Source organism: Hyperolius riggenbachi, chromosome 1 (genome assembly GCF_040937935.1).
Source record: "Hyperolius riggenbachi isolate aHypRig1 chromosome 1, aHypRig1.pri, whole genome shotgun sequence".
NCBI classification, from domain to species: Eukaryota; Metazoa; Chordata; class Amphibia; order Anura; family Hyperoliidae; genus Hyperolius; species Hyperolius riggenbachi.
In genome coordinates, this window is record NC_090646.1 from 438646058 (window position 1) to 438667391 (window position 21334).

Sequence of the window (21334 nt, forward strand, 5' to 3'; positions counted from 1 at the left end):
ACAAAAGCAAGGAGTAAGAGGCGATCTTCCAAGCTGGGAAAAGAACTCTAACTATGACCATTGCTATGGTTCATATATGTCCATGTAAAAGGGTATAGCCACTTCTAGCCTGCTCACTATCTGCATACTACCTTGGGCCTGCGTGGATTACCTCAATAGCACCAGCCGGTGAAACCTATGCTTCCTGTGTAAGCTGCTGCCTGATTACTGAAAGAAGCGCCTGTCATCTGTGACATGCTTGTGCATGGCTGCAAAGAGATGTGGACAGAGGAGCAACCTCTTAGTACTGTACCTTCAGTAACTGTGCAAGCTGTTGCCTGATTATTGCATGCAATATTCATAAAATATACCCATAAAATACATATTAAAAAAGCTGAGTCCCTAAAGGCAACTATTTATGTATAACTGTTTTTATTAATATTATTATTAATTTTAAACAATTGTTGGGGCAGCCTTTGGAAGTGGAATGAATAAATGTTATTAATTTTTAATTCATAAATCTATATGAATGTATGTGTGTGTAATTTTACTTTTTCGCCACTAGATGGCGCTGCAAACACTACCCTGATTTATCAGGATGTGTTCATTTTTTTTTTCTTTTTACAGATTTAAATGCTTTAACCACTTGAGGACCGCAGTGTTAAACCCCCCTAAAGACCAGGCTATTTTTCTTGAGGACAGCAGTGTTAACCCCCTCGTGTTTATATTTTTTGTACAAATATTTATATGTTATATTTTTCTCATAAATTTCTTTCTTTTTTTTAACAAACCCGCCAGCCAATCACTGTGATCGGCTGTCATAGGCTTCAGCCTATGACAGCCAATCACCCCTGAGCCAATGGAGGGCTTCGATTGCAGCACTGTATGAGATAATTAGACAGCGGTTTCGCCATCTAACAGTCTCCGAGCTGCGATTGCTACTGGGAGACTGAAGGCTGTTTGGGGTCATGTCCATTCATTCCAGGCATTGCAATTGGTCAGCGGAATGGTTGTTTCCCTTCCCCAATCGTGAATCTCCATGACGCGGCGGTACAAGCGGCGAGGGCGCGTGTCCATGCACGGCGGCAAGAGCGAGCAACGCTTTAAACTGTCCTGGAACCATTAAGAGGATCCAGCAGGAAGTTTTAACGTGGCAGTGGATCGGCAAGTGATTAACAAAGGGGTGACTAGATTATCAACCCCACTCAGGGGAATAAATACAGCAATTTTATTCTTACTCATTTTGAAAAGAAAAAAAAATATCATTGTCCATTGGTGTCCAGTTTCATACATTAACGAAGACTAACAGAGGAACCACCACCCTGGTGCGTTTTGTATTCCTTTTTCTATGATGTGTTTTTAAAAACGTTGGTTTTGTTGCATAATTTTCAAAGACGCACATAATGAAAGCCAATGGTAACGCAATGTAATGCATTTTGTGTGCGTTTTTCATGCGCTTTTTTTAAGAATTTTTTTCTGATGTATTTCCACTTCCTGTAGTCTTCCTAGTGATTTGCATAAAACGCAATAGAAAAAGGCATGGAAAACGCATACGCGAACCACAAACGCATTAAAACACATGCAAAACGTAAGAAAAATGCATATGTGGAAAAAAACGCAAACGCAAAAATTATGCACTGAAAACACACTACAAACATAAAAAACGCACATGACAGAAAATGCAACCTTTCACGCCCAGCCATGTTTGCACCCAGCCTACGACATTTTTACATGTATATACATACATATATATACAGGATCTTCTCAAAAAATTAGCATATTGTGATAAAGTTCATTATTTTCTGTAATGTACTGATAAACATTAGACTTTCATATATTTTAGATTCATTACACACAACTGAAGTAGTTCAAGCCTTCTATTGTTTTAATATTGATGATTTTGGCATACAGCTCATGAAAACCCAAATTTCCTATCTCAAAAAATTAGCATATTTCATCCGACCAATAAAACAAAAGTGTTTTTAAAACAAAAAAAGTCAACCTTCAAATAATTATGTTCAGTTATGCACTCAATACTTGGTCGGGAATCCTTTTGCAGAAATGACTGCTTCAATGCGGCGTGGCATGGAGGCAATCAGCCTGTGGCACTGCTCAGGTATAGATATAGATATATTTTCATCGGGGGTGCCAAAATTCGTTGCGTTACACCAGGGGTCCTCATACTTTTTTGGTCAAGGGCCGGGACAACATACTTCAGACAGCTAGGGGGCCGGAGTATACATGAAATGATGTAGAAAAACATAACATTGAGCCTAGGTATTGTAGACAGCGCCTATTAACATGGACAGCCCTCATATCTCCCATTTAACCAGAGCAGATGTTATGCAACTTAGCAAGTACTCTATGTTGGCACTTTATAATTACAATACATAATATTAATAGTATACAGGTAACAATAAACAGAAACTAGATCCTAAAAATATAAATGTACATATGTAAAAAAAAAAAAAAAAAACATAACATTTTAATATCCAATATAAACAGGCAATACTGTCCTGGAGGTTTTCCCAGTATCACTCCAGGACTGGTATACTTTGAGATGATTAGAAAGAAAACAACCACCAAGCTTACTAGTACACCAATACGAGGCATGTTGCCCAACGGGGATTCGGACCCGATCCCTTGAGGGACATTGCAGGGCCAAGGCTGTACAGATGCACCACTAGCCTGCAGTCTAGCAGCATATTCTGTTTCTTCACAGAAGGCAGATGGCTGACAGAGCGGCACAGAAGTGACATCACGTGGTGGGTGGGATAAATGCGTAGAACAATGCTCTTAGTTAATGCTTGCTGGTAGAGCAGCTACAAGGAGGGGGAGGGATCGCGGGCTGCTGTAACCACACAGGATTTTTGGCAGAGGCAGTAGCTATCGGCCACCTCGAGTTACATTTAGCGTGTGTACAGGGCTTTAGAGTGGGCTGTGTGCAGAACTGTACTTCCAAATGCCTAGTCTGCAGATAAACTTTGGACCAACCAGTTATGGCAAATGAAGGTGGCTAGGCTCCTCCAACGGTAACATTCCTGCCCTAGAAGCCCAGGTCGTAGCTGTCGCCCTAGTTAAATGAGCCCTAAGATTAGTTGGGGATATTTTCACATCCTTTTGTAGACTTATAGCCTCGGTTTTGTTAATAAATTGCTTCAAACATCCAGCGTAAGCTATTTCTCTTTTTTCTGTCTTGGGATTCACATAAAAAGAGGGCAGAACTATTTGTTGTGTTTAATGGAACATATCCCCTACTTTTGGTAAAAACTCCGGCCTGGTTCTGAAAACAACTCTGTCATTAAAGAAACAGTCATACAGTTCATTACAGGATTAAGATCAATGATTGTAGAAGGATAAATCCCACTTAGGGAAACGATTAACAAAAATGTGTCTATTTCTATTTATTTTACAAAACAAACAATCAATGAATCCGAAGCCTATTTTTTGTCAAAAAGGTTGAGATCAGGACCTTAATAGTGCTGAAAGCAAACCTGAACTGAAAATTAAATGTCAAGATAAACATACACATGTCATACTTACCTCCCATGTAATCTACTACTCAATCACTTTCTCCTCTCCTGCGTCCCATTTGTCCACTGTGATCAATGGATTTCTCCGTCCTCCATTTTGAAAATGGCCATTACCCAATAACAGCTTCATGGTCAGCACACCGTTAAACTGTAATATCGCCCACTTGAGCCATAGGGAAACAATCTTGTCAGAACTGGAATGAGTCGTTGTAAGAAGAAAATGGTGAGCTTCTGAGAGGAACTGACGGCAGGGTAAGTATGTAATATTCATCTGCAGGTACATCATGTGTTTATTTTAAATTATTTTACTCAGTTCAGGTTCACTTTAAGGCCTAATATTTTTCTACCCCTTCTGGCAAAATTCCAAAACCGTGCCTATCTTTGTCAATTGAAATTTATATTCCTTTAACCAAAAATGTAAAGTCTTCCAATATTTTTGGTACATAATTCTCGTATCTTCCCTTTGGCTTTTTAATATTGTCTTTGAGACAGCCTCTTAGACTCAAGGGCTGTCCTCTCAGTAGCCAGGCTGTGAGATTCCACTTCACTGACCTGTACCCGAATTATGTCTTATCATGGAATTTTCCTGCGTCAATCTCTTAGTAGCTAAAGTAGGAGAGGGTACCATGACTCTTCAGACAGTTCAACCCTATAGGTATCATCATGCAGTCTGACATCATCAGCTTCTGTAATAACAGCAACATCAAATTCAGAGGCGGAGAAGCAGAAAATAGACCTTATTTCCACACTTCAGAAAGAGTTGCAAATTGTGCTGTTTGCAAATAAGTGTATTTCTTGTTGAGCTCAGTTTTGTATTGAATTCAGAGACCACTCTGTTTAATATTTGATATCTGCCAGACCACTGAAGAATCCTTTTAGATGAACCCCTGTGATGGAAAGAAAAGCTTTCTTCGCTATCTCTAGAACTTCCAGAGCTAATTGCAGAAGTGGGTAAGGTTTCATACTTGGCGATACTCATATATATGTTACAGACAAAGTACAAAATTAGGCATTCTACAGAGCTGGAATACCTATGCCTGTCAGTGAGGCTAGTGATGATGATGGGTGCATGCATGCTGATATTTACTGTTTGCGGGAAAGTGTTGCTGTGAAGGAGACTTAAAGAGAAACTCCAACCTAGAATTGAACTTTATCCCAATCAGTAGCTGATACCCCCTTTTACATGAGAAATATAATGATTTTCACAAACAGACCATCAGGGGGCGCTGTATGACTGATTTTGTGCTGAAACCCCTCCCACAAGAAGCTCTGAGGACCGCGGTACTCTGGGCAAACTGCCACAATGTAACAATTTTCACAGACAGGAATTAGCTGTTTATAGATGTCTCTAACAGCCAAAACAGCTAGGAGCAGCTACATAACCTGCCCACAGTAACAATGTCACCATGTAATACATGTCAGAATGTAAATCTGGGAGAGGAAAGATTTTACAATGAGCAAACACTGACTAAATCATTTATACATAATTATGGTAAAAAATGAAGCACTTTTTTTTACTACATTATTTTCACTGGAGTTCCTCTTTCAGGTGTGCTGCTGCCAGTGTGGGGGGGGGGGGGGGGGGAGCCCATGAGCAGGAAAGAGGAGAGAGAGAAAAGCTGTGGATATCATGTGAGGGGGGGGGGAGGAATGGCAGTTGCGTTTTGGAAGTTGAAGGCTAGTGAGGGGGAGGTGCCTGAAAAGCCATGATGCAGCAAAAAAAAAAAAAAAGTTTAGAGTCATGATACAATGCAGCAAGAAATAAGCATGATTTTTTTTTTGTGAGAAAATAGAAGGCAGAGACTAAAGAAGAGACCAGCCATTGGTGAGACTGACAAAGCAAAAGCAGAGGCACAGACAAGAGAGCACTACTGAAAAACTAAAGTAAGGAAGAGAAAGAGAGCTGCAGACATAACAGGAGAGGAGAGGAGAGGAAAGGAGAGAGACACCACTCACATCTACAGGCGGTTGGTTGTACATTCACCTGTATATGTTACAGGCAAAGTATGAGAAATTCAGGCATTCTATAGAATGCATAGGCAAAGTACGTAACAAAAACAGACATTTCGTACTTTGCCTAAAATGGTCAGGCATTTTATAGAATGCCTGAATTTCATACTTTGCCTGTAACATATACTCACCCCCACCCTAGCATTGTCCGTCCAAATCTACACATGATGGCACCTGAGACAATGCATTTACCCAATTATTGCTACTACTTCGCTATTTTACTTCCATCAGTTCCCTAAAATAAAACAAACAATCTTTCATAGAACTTTCCAAGATACCCTGAGGCCTGAATTTTTCTATACCAGTCCAGGTGTAACGGTTGGGTGTAGCAACTCAGGTGTCTGATTATTTGGTGATCTGCAGAATCACCAATAATGCAGACGCACCACCCGGCCTATCTGGATGCAACCTATGAAACTCCACCCAGAGTTCCTCTGCATGCATGCGAGAGAGTGGTACCCAGGATCTCTCCTCTGGACCATACCCTCGCCAGTGGACCAGATACTGCAAAGAGTTATGCACTCGCCGGGAATCCAAGATCCTTTCTATCTCATACTCAGGCTCTCCATCAACCACCACAGGGAAGGGGGGGGGAGTGGAATCCACACACACGGCAGGTTTCAAAAGTGATACGTGAAACGTCTTACCACCCCTGAAACTAGGTGGGAGTGACACCATGTAGGTAACTTTATTCACCTTCTTGAGAACAGGATAGGGCCCTATAAATTTGGGACCCAATTTGACAGAGGGCTGTTTCAAGGACAGATGCCGAGTGGAAACCCACACCAAATCTCCCGGTGCAAAATTCCACTCGACAGAACGTCTCTTATCAGCTTGCTTTTTCTGAATGGAAAAAGCCTTTCTCAAATTTTCTTTCACCTTTTTTCCAGGTATTTCTCATGGACCCAGACCAATGTTCCAGAGCTGGAAGTGGTGACGTCACCACTGGCAGTGGTGAAAATTTGGGTGATCTCCCTGTAACAATCTGGAACGGAGAGAACCCTGACGATGCAGACCTCAAGTTATTGTGGGCGGACTCGGCGTAGGGTAAAAACTTAACCCAATCGGTCTGGGTATCAGCCACGTAACATCTGAGGAACTGCTCAAGGGCCTGATTTACCCTCTCGGTCTGACCATTGGTCTGTGGGTGGTAGCCGGAGGAAAACGACAACTTCATCCCCATTTGATGACAGAAGGCTTTCCAAAAGCGAGAAGTGAACTGGACCTCCCTATCTGACACCACATCCTGGGGAATCCCATGCAGTCTAAAGATGTGGAGTACGAACAGCTCCACCAATTCCTGTGCAGAGGGGAGTCCGTTCAAGGGGATGAAGTGTGCCATCTTACTAAACCTGTCGACCACCACCCATATGACCGTTTTACCCTCAGAGAGAGGCAGTTCACCCACGAAATCCATGGACACATGGGTCCAAGGTTCCTCGGGCACTGGAAGAGCCTGTAAGGTGCCTGCAGGAGCTCGCCTAGAAGTCTTGCTTCTGGCACAAAAGGCACAGCTTCCAACAAACTCTTTACAATCGGAACTGATTGAGGGCCACCACACACTCCGACTCAATAATATATATATATATAGCTTCCCTCACTCATCTGTCTAAGGCCTGGTGCACACCAAGCGTTTTTACAACCGCTGCCGCCTGTGAAAAAGCTTGGCTAATTTATCTCAATGGGATGGTGCACACCAGCAGTTTGTTTTTAGCAAACCGCAAACGTGGCTCCTGCAGCATTTTTGCGGTTTGCAGATGCGTTTCTGCCTCAATGTACAGTACAGGAAAGTGGAAAACCGCTCTGAAAATGCTAGATCAGAGCGGTTTTCCAGGCATTTTTGTTACAGAAGCTGTTCAGTTACAGCTTTACTGTAACAAAATATGACATCTGCTACACAAAAACGCTCCAAAAACACTAGGCATGTTTAGAATACCTCTCTAAACATGCCTAGAATCTGCTTCAAAAACCTCTAGCGTTTTGTGAATCTGCTAGAGGTTTTCGGTGTGCACTGGCCCTAACATTTAGAAGCCCTTAGACCTTTTTTTAGGGTCTCCTGAATAGTATAAATAAATAACTATTTCCTGAAACTTTTGGTTATCTCCAGATATTCTATTAACACCCGTCTTATATCTAGGTTACCAAACAGCTTTTCATTACCTGGATTTTGACAAAAAAGACGTCAGTGTGAGAATGATTTTATCCTGTAACATTGTGAGAAAAGGCTCTTTCACTGATACGGCTTGAATGTCACCTTCACCGATTCTTCATGACGATGTTATTGCTACTAAAAAATTGTATTGGCAGCCTCTCAATGTCCAACTATTACAATGGTTGAAAGGGAGGATGCATCATACTCTGGCAAATATCACTGTGGTATGACTAGAGATAGCTCGAACCTCCGATTTTAGGTTCACGAACCTCGAACGTGTAACCCCGCAAAAAGTTTGGTTCGCGCGAACTTTTCGAACCGCAATAGACTTCAATGGGGAGGCGAACTTTGAAAACTAGAAACATTTATGTTGGCCACAAAAGTGATGGAAAAAATGTTTCAAGGGGTCTAACACCTGAGTTTTTGCATGGAGGAGTGGGATACACACCAAAAGTCCCTGGGAAAAATCTGGATTTGGCGCAAAGCAGTGTTTTAAGGGCAGAAATCACAATGCATGCTAAATTGGAGGTCTAAAGTGCTTTAAAACATCTTGCATGTGTATACATCAATCAGGTAGTGTAATTGGTGTACTGCTTCACACTGACAGACCAAACTCACTGTGTAACGCACCGCACACAGCTGTTTGTGTAGTGACGCCCGTGCTGAACTGGTGCGCACCATGACAAGAGTGCAGGTGATGGCGGCTTTCCAGCCCATATGATCACCAGACTGAGGTAGCTCAATGACAGAACAACAGTGACTGTCCAGCTGATCGAATTTGGTCTGTCCACAATGAAGCAACGACCTTATTATCTTGGGTGTGTGTATGGGATCAAGTCGCTGATGGCGCCTTCACTGTGACTCATCGGGTTTCAACCCCTCAAACGGCCGCATGAGCCTGCAGGCATTTCTCATGAGTGTCCAGTACTTCGGCCAGAACATCCCCATCTCCCCAGAGCATGTCCTTTGACTGTAGTTGTAGAGATACTGTTTGACGGCTTTCTGTTGTTGTAGCAGGCAGGTGAACATCAGGAGCGTTGAATTCCAGCGAGTCGGGCTATCGCAAATCAAGCGTCTCACCAGCAATTTGTTTCTTCGCTGAATATCGGCATAGCATGCCATGGCCGTGTAAGACCGCCTGATATGCCCACACACCTTCCTGGACCTTCCTGGACTGCTTCAGGACGTCCTGTAAGCCTGGGTACTTAGACACAAATCTCTGAATTATTAGATTCAGCACATGTGCCATGCAATGGCAGCAATCTCATTTCGGCTTTGAATTTGGGAAAGTTGACACATGCAAATGAGATTGCTGCCGTTGTCACACACCACGTTGCCGATCTCCAGTTGGTGCACCCCGCACCAACAGCCACTGATCCACCTGTTTGTTCAGAGCAGCCAGGATAGCTGCTCCAGTGTGACTCTACGCTTTGAGGCAAGACATGTCTAAGATGGCGTGACACCGTTGTACCTGGCTTGCAGCATAGGCCCTGGGGAGCTGGGGCTGTGTAGCTGGAGAGGAGATTGCAGCACCAGTAGAGTTGAACTGCCACTCAGTCAAGGAGGAGGAGGAGGAGGACGACAGCGAAGAGGATGTAGCAGGAGGAGAGGAGGTGGCAGCAGGCCTGCCTGAAAGCCGTGGAGGTGTCACAACTAGGTCCGCTGCATAGCCACGTACTCCCTGCTTGCCAGCGGTCACCAGGTTGACCCAATGGGCTGTGTAAGTAATGTACCTGCCCTGACCGTGCTTGGCAGACCAGGCATCCGTGGTCAGATGGACCCTTGACCCAACGCTGTGTGCCAGAGATGACACCACTTGCCTTTCAACTTCACGGTACAGTTTGGGTATCGCCTTTTTTGAGAAATAATTGCAGCCTGGTATCTTCCACTGCGGTGTCCCAATGGCCACAAGTTTTTGGAAGGCCTCAGAGTCCACCAGCTGGTATGGTAACAGCTGGCGAGCTAACAGTCCCGCCAAACCAGCTGTCAGACGCCGGGCAAGGGGGTGACTGGCAGACTTTGTCTTCTTCCGCTCAAAGATTGCCCTCACGGACACCTGGCTGCTGCTGTGTGCAGAGGAGCAGGAACCGCTCAAGTTGAGAGGCGGAGTGGTGGAGGGTGGTTGTGATTGTGAAGGTGCAAGGGAGAAAGCGGCTGAAGATGATGCACCTGAAGGAGGAAGAGGAGAAGGAGGGTGGCTTTTCTTTTGTGTGCTGCTTTTCCTCAGGTGGTCTTCCCATTGCAGTTTGTGCCTTTCCTCATGTGCCTTTGTAAGGCAGTTGTCCCTACGCGGCTGTTGGCCTTTCCACGGCTCAGTTTTTGGCGGCAGAGAAAACAGATGGCATTGCACTGGTCTGAGGCAGACACACGAAAAAATGTCCACACCGCTAAGCCCAAGGGTGTGGGCACAATGGTGGTATCAGCAGCTGACGTTGAAGGCCATGTTGGCTGGCTGACCATAGGTGGCGATACACTGCCACCAGCTGTTTCTGATGACGAGCTCCCCCTGCTTTTTCTAGGAACTCTTCTCCTCCTACTCCTCTCTGACTCCCCCTCTGAACTGTCCCCTTGGTCGTCTTGTCTGTTTAGAATCCCACGTGGCATTCGTATCATCATAATCATCCTCCATAGCTTCGCTTGCCTCAGACACCTCATAAACTGCACCAACAGCAGGTACGTCATCATCCTCCTCCTCACACCTTACGTCCATAGTGTCGCCTAAATCAGACATATGAGGTGCTGTAACTTGCTTAGTGCCTTCATCTTGTAACAATAATGGCTGTGAATCAGTTAATTCCCCACCAAATACCTCCTGTCAAATGCAGCGGATGTGGTGCTTGTAGTAGCGCTGGTTGCAACGGAAGATGAGGTGTTCAGTGTTAAATAGTCAACCACGTCCTGACAATCTTGGGAGTTGATGGGACGTGCCTTCTTCTGAGCACTATACTTTGGGCCAGGGCCGCATGAAATCACGTCAGCACGACCTCGATCAGACCTGCCGGGTGGCCTGCCTGTTTTGTCCATATCGGGAGGGGGGGGAGGGGGTGAAGTGAAAGGTATGACTTGACTTACTAATACAATGTGCAGTCACACAGGTGCAGTGAAAGGTATGCAGTGACTGGTATTACGATACAATGTGCAGCTGTCACACAGGTGCAGTTAACAGGTATGCACTGACTTGTATATTACACAGCGTGCGGTCACACAGGTACTGTGAACAATTATGCAATGACTAGTATTACAAATGTGCACCTGTCACACACACAGGTACTGTGAACAGGTGCAGTGACTGTTATATAATATAACACTGCTTGCGGTCACGTAGGTAGGTGCACTACTGAACAGGTATGCAGTGATTGGTATTACAAATGTGCAGCTGTCACACACACAGGTACCGTGAACAGGTGCAGTGACACTGCAGGCGCTCATGTAGGTAGGTAGGTGCACTGAACAGGTAGGTATGCAGCAATTGGTATTACAAATGTGCAGCTGTCACACACACAGGTACTGTGAACAGGTGCAGTGACACTGCGTGCGCTCACGTAGGTAGGTAGGTAGGTGCACTGAACAGGTGGGTGTGCAGTGATTGGTTGTAATGTACCTCTTCCGAAAGAAACCGATGTGCTGAGAACAGCAACCCTTGCAAGTTATCAACTGGAGGCCCTGAAATGGGTACAGAGGCAAGCAGTTGACAAAGGGCAGGAGTGCTAACAGGACTGATGTCGTGATGCCGAAGCGCGTGATCAAAGTAGCTCTGGAGCTACCCCACAGTCAAGTCTGGTAGTGCAGGGACTTGACCAACCAGCAGGAACTTGGTTCTGGAGCAATCCGGTAGACAGGCGAGTAAACAGGCAACAGGATACTAGTAACAAGGCAGGTTCTCGGACAGGCAAAGGTTCAGCAACAGAGTGGGTTCTCAGACAGGCCAATGTCGGTAACAGAGCGGGTAGTCGTACAAAGCCAGGGTCGGTAACAGAGCAGATAGTGAGATGGGCCAGAGTCAGCATTGAAACAGGAACAAGATCAGACAGGAAGACCTAAGTTACGTCACAGGAGACATACTGAACTCGCTGCAAGACTACAGCACTGAAAACTGATCTCAGCAGGCTTAAATAGGCCGTTTGGCGCGAAATTACCGTCATGCGTAAATGACGTACGCATATGCATGCGAATGCGTACTTTCAAGCGTAAATTAATGTACACGGGGAAATCCCTCCGCGTGCATGCACGAACACATACGCCACCACAACTTCCGTTGCAGAGGCCAGATGCGTGCGCACAACACACGCAGACACACCGCCGGAACCTGTTTCCAGGAGGCCGAAAGCATGCCCCAAGATCCCGAGGACACCCGTAAGTAGCAGCTGCCAAGCCTGCCCAGGAGCTGACCGTGACATTGGTATTACAAATGTGCAGCTACCACACACACAGGTACCGTCAACAGGTGCAGTAGTGACACTGCGTGCGCTCACGTAGGTAGGTAGGTGCACTGAACAGGTGGGTATGCAGTGAGTGGTATTACAAATGTGCAGCTACCACACACACAGGTTCCGTCAACAGGTGCAGTAGTGACACTGCGTGCGCTCACGTAGGTAGGTAGGTGCACTGAACAGGTGGGTATGCAGTGAGTGGTATTACAAATGTGCAGCTGTCACACACACAGGTTCCGTGAACAGGTACAGTGACACTGCGTGCGCTCATGTAGGTAGGTAGGTACACTGAACAGGTGGGTATGCAGTGAGTGGTATTACAAATGTGCAGCTGTCACACACACAGGTACCGTCAACAGATGCAGTAGTGACACTGCGTGCGCTCACGTATGGAGGTAGGTGCACTGAATAGGTGGGTATGCAGTGATTGGCATTGCAAATGTTCAGCTGTCACACACACACAGGTACCGTCACTGCGTGCGCTCACGTATGTAGGTAGGTGCATTGAACAGGTGGGTATGCAGTGATTGGTATTACAAATGTGCAGCTGTCACACACACAGGTACCGTGAACAGGTGCAGTGACTGGTGGTATATAACACTGCGTGCACTCACATAGGTAGGTAGGTGCTTTGAACAGGTGGGTATGCAGTGATTGGTATTACAAATGTGCAGCTGTCACACACAGGTAGTCACTGAATGTGCTGGGCCTGGCAGTGGCACAGTAGGAATTACCAAGGGGCCAAGGTCCCACCAGCAGCTGCGACTGACTGACAGGGCTGTATATGCAACACAAGTGTATGTGGGACACACACAAAAAAAATAGATCACAAGAACAACATTAGCTCTCAATAGAGCTGTTAAGGATGAGGAGTGCTTTTTAGCAATATGTATCAGCAAGAAGGAGCAACCTAACAAGCCTAACACAAGCTAACTAAGCTTTCCCTATGTCAGCAGCCAGGTTCTCTCCCTTCTCTAATTACTGCAGCCACACGAGTGAGAGAAAAGGCTGACGCTGCCTGCGTTTTATAAGGGAGGGGGGGGGGGGGCCTGATTGGCTACCCTGTGTCTGCTGACTGTGATGTATAGGGTCAAAGTTGACCCTAATGATGTAGTATAGGGGGCGGGTCGAGCTCGCTTATAGTTCATCAGTCGGGTATAACTTTTGGCTTTATTGTCCCCATTCTAGCGGTTGCCTTAAAGAGAATCTGTACTCTAAAATTCTTACAACAAAAAGCATACCATTCTATTCATTATGTTCTCCTGGACCCCTCTGTGCTGTTTTTGCACTCTGCAAACCTGGCTTGTAATTGCCAGTTTTAAGCAGCGTTTACAAACAAACTAACCAGCTTGAGATAAGCTCACATAAGCAGAGTGTGTGAGTCATACAGAGTCTGCAGGGGGCCTGGAGAGGGTGTGTATAGCTTCTATCCAATCACAAGCAGCCCTGCACATTCCAGTCTGAGTGCCTCAGCCCGACAGAGGAGAGATTAGATCATATAACAGAGATAATACAGTCACTGTGCAAGTAGGAAAGGATGCAGTAAGCCAGACCACATTAGAACAGGAATAGAAACTTATAGGATAGAAGAAATAAGGAAGAAAATTTTGTTACAGAGTCTCTTTAAAGAAATTTTTCACCACGTTTTTCTTGCTAGTGGCTTGTCCAAGTGCACTGACTGCACATAACACTGAAAAAAATATTAGGATCCAGTGCACAGGTCTTAAAAACTTAGTTTACCTCCAAGATGGAGGGAAGGCAGGAATGCAAACTTCAATACATACTCCAAAAAAAGGTGCAATCTGCCACTCATCAACTATAAAAGTACAAACTTTATTGATTAGATTAATTCAGGTGAATCAATGTATTGCCCCCCCCCCCCAAAAAAAAAACATTAAAATCCCCCTTCCACAGGAGCGCTTCAGACAGCATGCACACTTACATGTATTTGTGTATGCTGTCAGGAGCGCTCCTGTGCAAGGTCCAGGGGGTCTAGGGGGAGTGTTTGGGCGGTGTGTGTGTGTGTGGGGGGGGGGGGCAACACATTGATTCACCTCGATTAATCTAATCAATAAAGTTTATACTTTTATAGTTGATGAGTGGCGGATTGCCCCTTTTTTGGAGTAGCACCTCACACTGACCCTTCCGTGTACTTAGCACCATTCCCATACCTTACTCTTTTGAACACCATAAAGAATATCCCTTCCAGACCTTGTATATCTTTTATGTGACAGATTTTCTACACTTTTATATTGACTTTTACCGACATGAGAGGGAAATAAGGGGGATTTTTTTTTATTTAAACATTTGTAGGTGTATTTTTACTTTTAGCCTCTAGATGTCCCCATACTATCCTGTGTACTGAACAGTACACAGGAAGTGCTAAATAGCTGTGAATGATTATCAGCATCTCATTGATGCCAAATCATCATTCACTTCTGGCACTGTGATTGGTGACTGGGAACACGTTCCTATTCATCGATCACTACTCTGGCGCGGTGGGGGTCTGCCGCGGTGTTTGGTTCGCACGTCTACATGCATCTACGCCCTTGGTGCTGTAGTGAAGTCCACAGGGGCGTAGATACACAATGCAGATACACAATGAACAAGTTAAAGATAGTAGTCCTTTCCCTCTTGTGCCCCCATTTGTTTATATATGCTACTGTAGTTACATTGTATGCTACTATAGTTATATTGTCAGGCATCTCGGTTTTGAATAACGTTTTTAAAAGTTTGCTGTGCTAAGCTAGAGTGACCAGACGTCCCGGATTGCCCGGGACGCATCCCGGATTCGGGGTCCGCTGTCCCAGGCAGCATGAGGTCCCGGGAAACGTCCCGCTTTCAGCAGCGGGACGTCCCGGCCTCGGTACTCTGGTCACTCTATCCTCATGAACTGGCAGCAGCGTCTATAGACGCCGTGCCAGTTCATTGCCCGCAGCCTCGCTCCAGCCTCCTTCTTCCGGTGTCTGTTCCGACACCGGCAGGCGAGCAGGGCTACGGCAAGATGGCTGCCGAAGCCCTGTACTGGACACTATTTGTGTCTCCAGTACAGGGCTTCGGGCGCCATCTTGTCGTAGCCCTGTCAGCGCGGAAGAGAAGATCAGGAGCAAGATGGTCCCGGGAGCAGCGCGCCAGAGGCCGGAGACTTCTGCCAGGTGAGTAAATGCTTTCTTTTCCAGGTGTGAAATGTTTGCCCGCATTGCGTTTTTTTTTCCAGGTGAAATGTTTGCCCGCATTGCGTTTTTTTTTTTGCAGGTGAAATGTTTGCCCGCATTGCGTTTTTTTTTTGCAGGTGAAATGTTTGCCTGCTTTGCGTTTCTTTTCTGGTGAAATGTTTGCCCGCATTGCGTTTCTTTTCTGGTGAAATGTTTGCCCGCTTTGCGTTTCTTTTCTGGTGAAATGTTTGCCCGCATTGCGTTTATTTTCTGGTGAAATGTTTGCTTGCATTGCCTTAATTTTCTGGTGAAATGTTTGCCCGCATTGCATTTCTTTTCTGGTGAAATGTTTGCCCGCATTGCGTTTCTTTTCTGGTGAAATGTTTGCCCGCATTGCGTTAATTTTCTGGTGAAATGTTTGCCCGCATTGCGTTAATTTTCTGGTGAAGTGTTTGCCCGCATTGCGTTAATTTTGTACTGACATGTTGCCCTCATTGCGTTTATTTTGTACTGACATGTTGCCCGCAATGCGTTTATTTTGTACTGACATGTTGCCCGCATTGCGTTTATTTTGTACTGACATGTTTGCCCGCATTGCGTTTATTTTGTACTGACATGTTTGCCCGCATTGCATTTATTTAGTACTGACATGTTTGCCCGCATTGCGTTTATTTTGTACTGACATGTTGCCCGCATTGCATTTATTTTATATTGACATGTTGCCCACATTGCATTTATTTTGTGCTGACATGTTGCCCATTGCGTTTATTTTCTGGTGTCCGGGGTAACCGTTACTGCATTTATTATTTAATGGTCATAGATGGCTATATTTGCTGCTTTGTGGTTACGGTATACTATTAGCATCACACAGTTTCTGCACACCCATGATGCAAAGTCTCGTTTGTCTACATCATGGTGTAAACACTGCTTTCTTATGCCTTGCTGTTACATCATTATGTTAGCTCCGCCCATACAATGTCATTTTTCGCAGCCCCCCCCCCCAGTCTTCGTCGCTGCGCGCTCCTCAGTCCTCCCCACTTCCCCCCCCCCCCCCCCCTCCCAGGTTGGACCCACAAAAATCTGGTCACTCTAGCTAAGCCCACTATTCTCAACTCCCTTGGATTAAAACATTGGGCATCCTCTCCATTTTTCCAGGTCCCCTGAGCTTGGGGTACCCCACATAACGCCCCCCATCCTTTGCTGCTGGCATCTGTTATTGCCTTTATCATTTGCTGTTCAGACCACAATCTTCCTTGCTGTAAATTTTCTCTTTGTAGCCTCCAGTAATTATGCGTCCACTTTACTGAATCCTTTAATTGACTGGGCACCACTACCTTCTTGTCCAATGACTGTAATGTCTTTTTCCATTAATTTAGCAGAACAGATAACACACGAAGTGATAAAAATAAAAAAGCTGAAGGTAACCATACACAAGTACATTTTTTGCATTGATATGTAATTGATTCAATCATTTGATCAAATCGGCTACAAATCGATACTGCAAACGATTCCTGATCAACTGATTTTCGCCCAAAATTGTGTCTGCCTCCCGTTACACAGGTGCCCAGGACTCTGGAGTAAAGAAACAGGATCCGGCAGGGAGAGCATCTATAACATTGATGTGTAACTGAAAAGCAGACACAACTGTGTTACTGGGCTCAGGGTCTAACTAATCAGCAGTTGCTATCTTTTATTAGTTCAAGTCTGTTAAAATTTTCACTGAGGCAGGGAAAACACTTGAGACAGTTTTCGTACGTGTTTTCTGCACAGAAAAACTGAAAACTCATGTTAATCAATGTGCTAGTTCACACTTACTGTGTTGTTCGCACGCAGAAAAAAAGCTGACATTCTGCATGATGACTCTGCACATTTTGGCAGTTTTCTCTAACAATTACATCAGCTGCTGTGAAAAAAGGTGCGCATTTTCCTGCATGGAAACACACTTGGTGTGCAAAAGTATGCAGAAAAACCCGTGCGGAAAACTGAGGCAGGGAACACACTTGTCTTTTAGTTTTCTGCATACTTTTTCTGCACACCAAGTGTGTCTCTATGCAGGAAAACGCGCACGTTTTTTCATAGCAGCTGATGTAATTGATACAAAAAACTGACAAAATGTAGAGTCATGATGCAGAATGTCAGTTTTTTTTTCTGCACGCGAACAAAATATTAAGTGTGTACTAGCACATTGATTAACATGAGTTCTCAGTTTTTCTGTGCAGAAAACGCGTACGAAAACAGTCAAGTGTGTTCCCTGCCTGAAAGTCAAGTGTGTTCCCTGCCTGAGGTGATTTTTTTGTTATCAGTTATCTTTTATTAGTTCAAGTCTGTTAAAATTTGCACACAGGTGATTTTTATTTTGTTATATCAGCAGAGATGACTTTCAATTAAAAATGTTACCCTTGTTCTACAGCAGAATTAACAGGGGCTCAACCAGAATTATTCCTGCAGCGAATCAAATTTGTAAGCTGCTGATTGTAGATCAGATGCTAAAGTCTAAAAGAGCTAAAGAGCGAACATGTTGGATCCAGCGCAGATTTGGGCCAGTGCCACCATAGACCGAAATAGGAATTACAGCTATAGCGAAGCACAGTAACCTCTGCGCCATCAGAAGAGGAGCTGAAGTTACTTTTTAAAACACTGCAGTTCAGCTGCCAGCTGGATTACATCATTCCCTACCATCCACGTGGACCTGGAGGGGGAATAGTTACACATATTACGCAGCACTGCATAATAGATAAATGGGTTAACATACAAGGTAGGACATACAGGAAACTCACAACAAAACAAGATCATGCAAATGATTTGATAACAGTACAGTGTCATAGGTCAAAATAGAGACTGTTTGTAAGATTGCATAATCAAGCTGTAAACACTAGGGAGGAGGGCCCTGCCAGAGGCTTACAATCTAAAGGGTGGGGATGGAGACAATAGGTGCATCTGTTGAGAGGGTATTCAACAGAACGTATTATGGCATTGATGTAGGGGGGTACATGAGCATGAAAAGGTGAGTCTTGAGAGCTTGTTTGAAGGAATTAAAGGTGGGGGCAGGTCTGATGGATAGTTGGAGCGAGTTTCAGAGAGTGGGGGCAGCCCTAGTGAAGTCCTGCAATCGTGCATGGGAGTGAGATATGCGTGGTGTGACTAGGCACAGGTCATTGGAGAATCTGAGGGGGCGGGCTGGTATATGCCTGTGGACAAGATCGGAGATATAGGTCGGGCAGGTCTTGTGCACCGATTTGTAGGCCAAGCACAGGATTTTGAAATTGATCCTAAAGCTGATGAGGAGCCAGTGTAGTGCTTTACAGAGGGGAGTTGTATAGGCGCTGCGATGAGAATTTATCAGTCTGGCTGCCGGATTCATTACTGATTAAAGTGGGGAAATACGATTAGAGGGAAGGCCAGATAAAAGAGAATTGGAGTAGTCTAGGCGGGAGATGACAAGGGCATGGATGAGTTTAGTGGTGTCAGGGGACAGGTAGCAGCAGATCCTGGAGATTTTGCAGAGGTGGAAGTTGCAGGACCAGGCAATACTTTGGATGTGGGGTGTAAAGAAAAGTGCAGAATCCAGGGTAACACTTAGACAGCGGGCTTGGGAGGCAGGGCGTATGGTAGTATTTTCAATATTAATGTGTAAATGTGAAGAAACGCGGAAAAGCCGCCGCAAGTGTTCAGGGTGAGGCGGCTGTTTCCGCGTCCAACATGGCGGCACAACGCGAAGAAACCGCCGCATGCCGCATAGGCAGAGCAGTGGAGTCCGCGTTGGACGCGGCGGTTTGTACGCATAGCGATACCCCTGACATGGTGGTTGGACGCGGGGAGTCCGCCGCTTGCTTGGAAAGCGGTGCGGCGGCTCCCGCGCCCGAATCAGCTGATACTTTGCAAAACATGTCTGGTGTGGCTGGGACTGCTAGTCCACACAGGTTCAGAAGGACGCGCGCGCGCGCTGAGAGGCAGAGCTTATATGACAGCCAGAGAAGAGTCAGCTGACCAAGCTGGTCAGCTGACATTTTCACCATTCCCCATTGGTCCAGCACTTAGGGGTGGCGCTGGAGAGCGCTGTTGTATATATACTGGGTACTGGTCATTTCTCTGGTGTCTGGCATTGCAATCACTACGTGGTAGCACTCAGACCTTGTCTGTATCTGTGTTCTAGCATAGTTTCCAAAGGTGTTGATGATCAAGGAACTCACACCTTAGCGTCAGGAATATTGAACTGTATTATTTGTTATGACCTTCTGCCTGCCTGACTATCCCTCTGAACTCTGATTCTGTACCTTGTTATTTCTGATATCCTGTTGCCAAACTCTGCTCGTTCCTGGACTCTGTACCTGCCTCCTGATTCTGTACCTTGCTATTCTGATACTCCGTTGCCAAACCCTGCCTGTTTATTGGATTCCGTATCTGTCTCCTGAATCTGTACCTTATCTGTCTGTGTGTTAACGACCTGGCTTGCCCGACCTCGAGAACTGGCCTTACTGTTAGAGGCAGTTCCCAGACCTGTTAGTGACACCCTCTCACTGGTGTCACTCATGCTCTGTCCTTCCTACTCTCAGCCTAGCTCCTCCCCCGGGAGAGTCTAGGCCATCGGAAGGAACATACTTCTGTGCAGTACTCAAAGTATTGTTGTTGCACTTAACACTCACTCGTTATCTCAGGTGAACAGAGGTTAGTAGATATATCTGATTATCGGTGATACTGCAGATCATCGATAATCGGGTATATTCTGTATTCTCTGTGATACTGCAGTTCACCGGTAATCAGACCCTCTCTGTGTTACAACGATTGTTACAGTAAATCTGGGAGGGGTGCAGCTGTGCGGGGTGGAAATATCAGAAGCACAGTCTTGTCCAAATAGCGGCCATCCAGGAGGAAATGGATGGGAGGCAGGATGAAACTTTGTCCATGGTGGAGGAGAAGAGATCTGGTGTGTGGAGGTATATCTGGGTGTCATCGGCATACAGGTGGTAATTGAAGCCCATGGAGGAGATGATTTTGCCAATTAAGGCAGTGTAGAGTGAGAACAGTAGAGGTCCTAGGACGGAACCTTGAGGAACACCGAGAGGGTTGTGGGAGTGGATAAGGAGCTATTGAAGAATGATGTGAAAGAGCGGTTGGAGAGGTAGGAGGCGCTAAGGCTAGGTCCTGAATGCCCATTGACTGCAGGGAGTGGAGGAGGGAGTGGTCAACAGCGTTAAATGATGAGGAGAGGTCCAGGAGGAGCAGGATAGAGTATTTGCCTTAGGCTTTGGCAAGGTCACTGACCACTTTGGTGAGGGCTGTTTCTGTAGAATGGGCTGTATGAAAACCAGATTGCAGGGGATCGAGAAGGGAGTTGGAATTAAAGTTGGTCAGGTGACCCCTAGTCACACATACCATAAAGACTTCATGAGAAAAATATGTTACTTTCAAACCACACTGGTTCTTTCTATCCCAATTCATTTTCCTTCATATGAACATTTCCAAAAAAAAAATATATATATCAATTTAAAGGCTGAGAATAAAGTTTACAGCATATCAAAAACATTTTTGAGTAGAAAAATACATTTATTTACATAGAACCATGTACTGTTCAGTAAAGAAGAAGAAATGAGGAAGAAAAAAGGGACAGAGGGATTAGATTACCAAAGATTAGTTTATCCTTCTACCAAAGGGACAGATTTATATGGATGCCCCATAGCTGCCCAAAAAAGGTGCTTGAGAGCAGTCAGCAGCCACCCGCCTGTATCTAACAGGCACAAGCAGCATGCCACAATTGTTATAAAATCCATATTTTATGTAAAAATAGTGAATGGATGACAACTGGTCATATCATTCTAGCAGTTATACGTGTCTTCCTTATAGAAAAACTACGACATTCCTGCAGAAGAAGACTGCAGTTTCAGCTTTCCACACCGCGCGCACCTCAGTCCTCAGTGACTAGCTACTACAGCAAGCACGAGTCCAGCCGTGCTGTTACCCGAAACATCTAGAACCTGCCCCCTACTGCTCACTTGTATGCTGACGCAGTACACGTGTTCGGTGACGTCGCCGAGAGTCTTCTCCCATAGGCTCCCCCTAACTATAATGCCCTATGGT

The 21334-nt window shown here is 45.3% G+C and overlaps 1 protein-coding gene across 1 annotated transcript in view; it reads right to left on the reverse strand.

Moving 5' to 3' along the window:
* The window catches only part of SHC3 (SHC adaptor protein 3), a 152673-nt gene extending 131379 nt beyond the window's left edge, over positions 1–21294 (reverse strand). Inside the window, exon 1 of the mRNA XM_068237784.1 lies at positions 21250–21294. The gene's annotated coding sequence lies outside the window, so the exon portion shown is untranslated. The remainder of the gene's footprint in view (positions 1–21249) is intronic.
* Between the last annotated feature and the right edge of the window lie 40 nt (positions 21295–21334).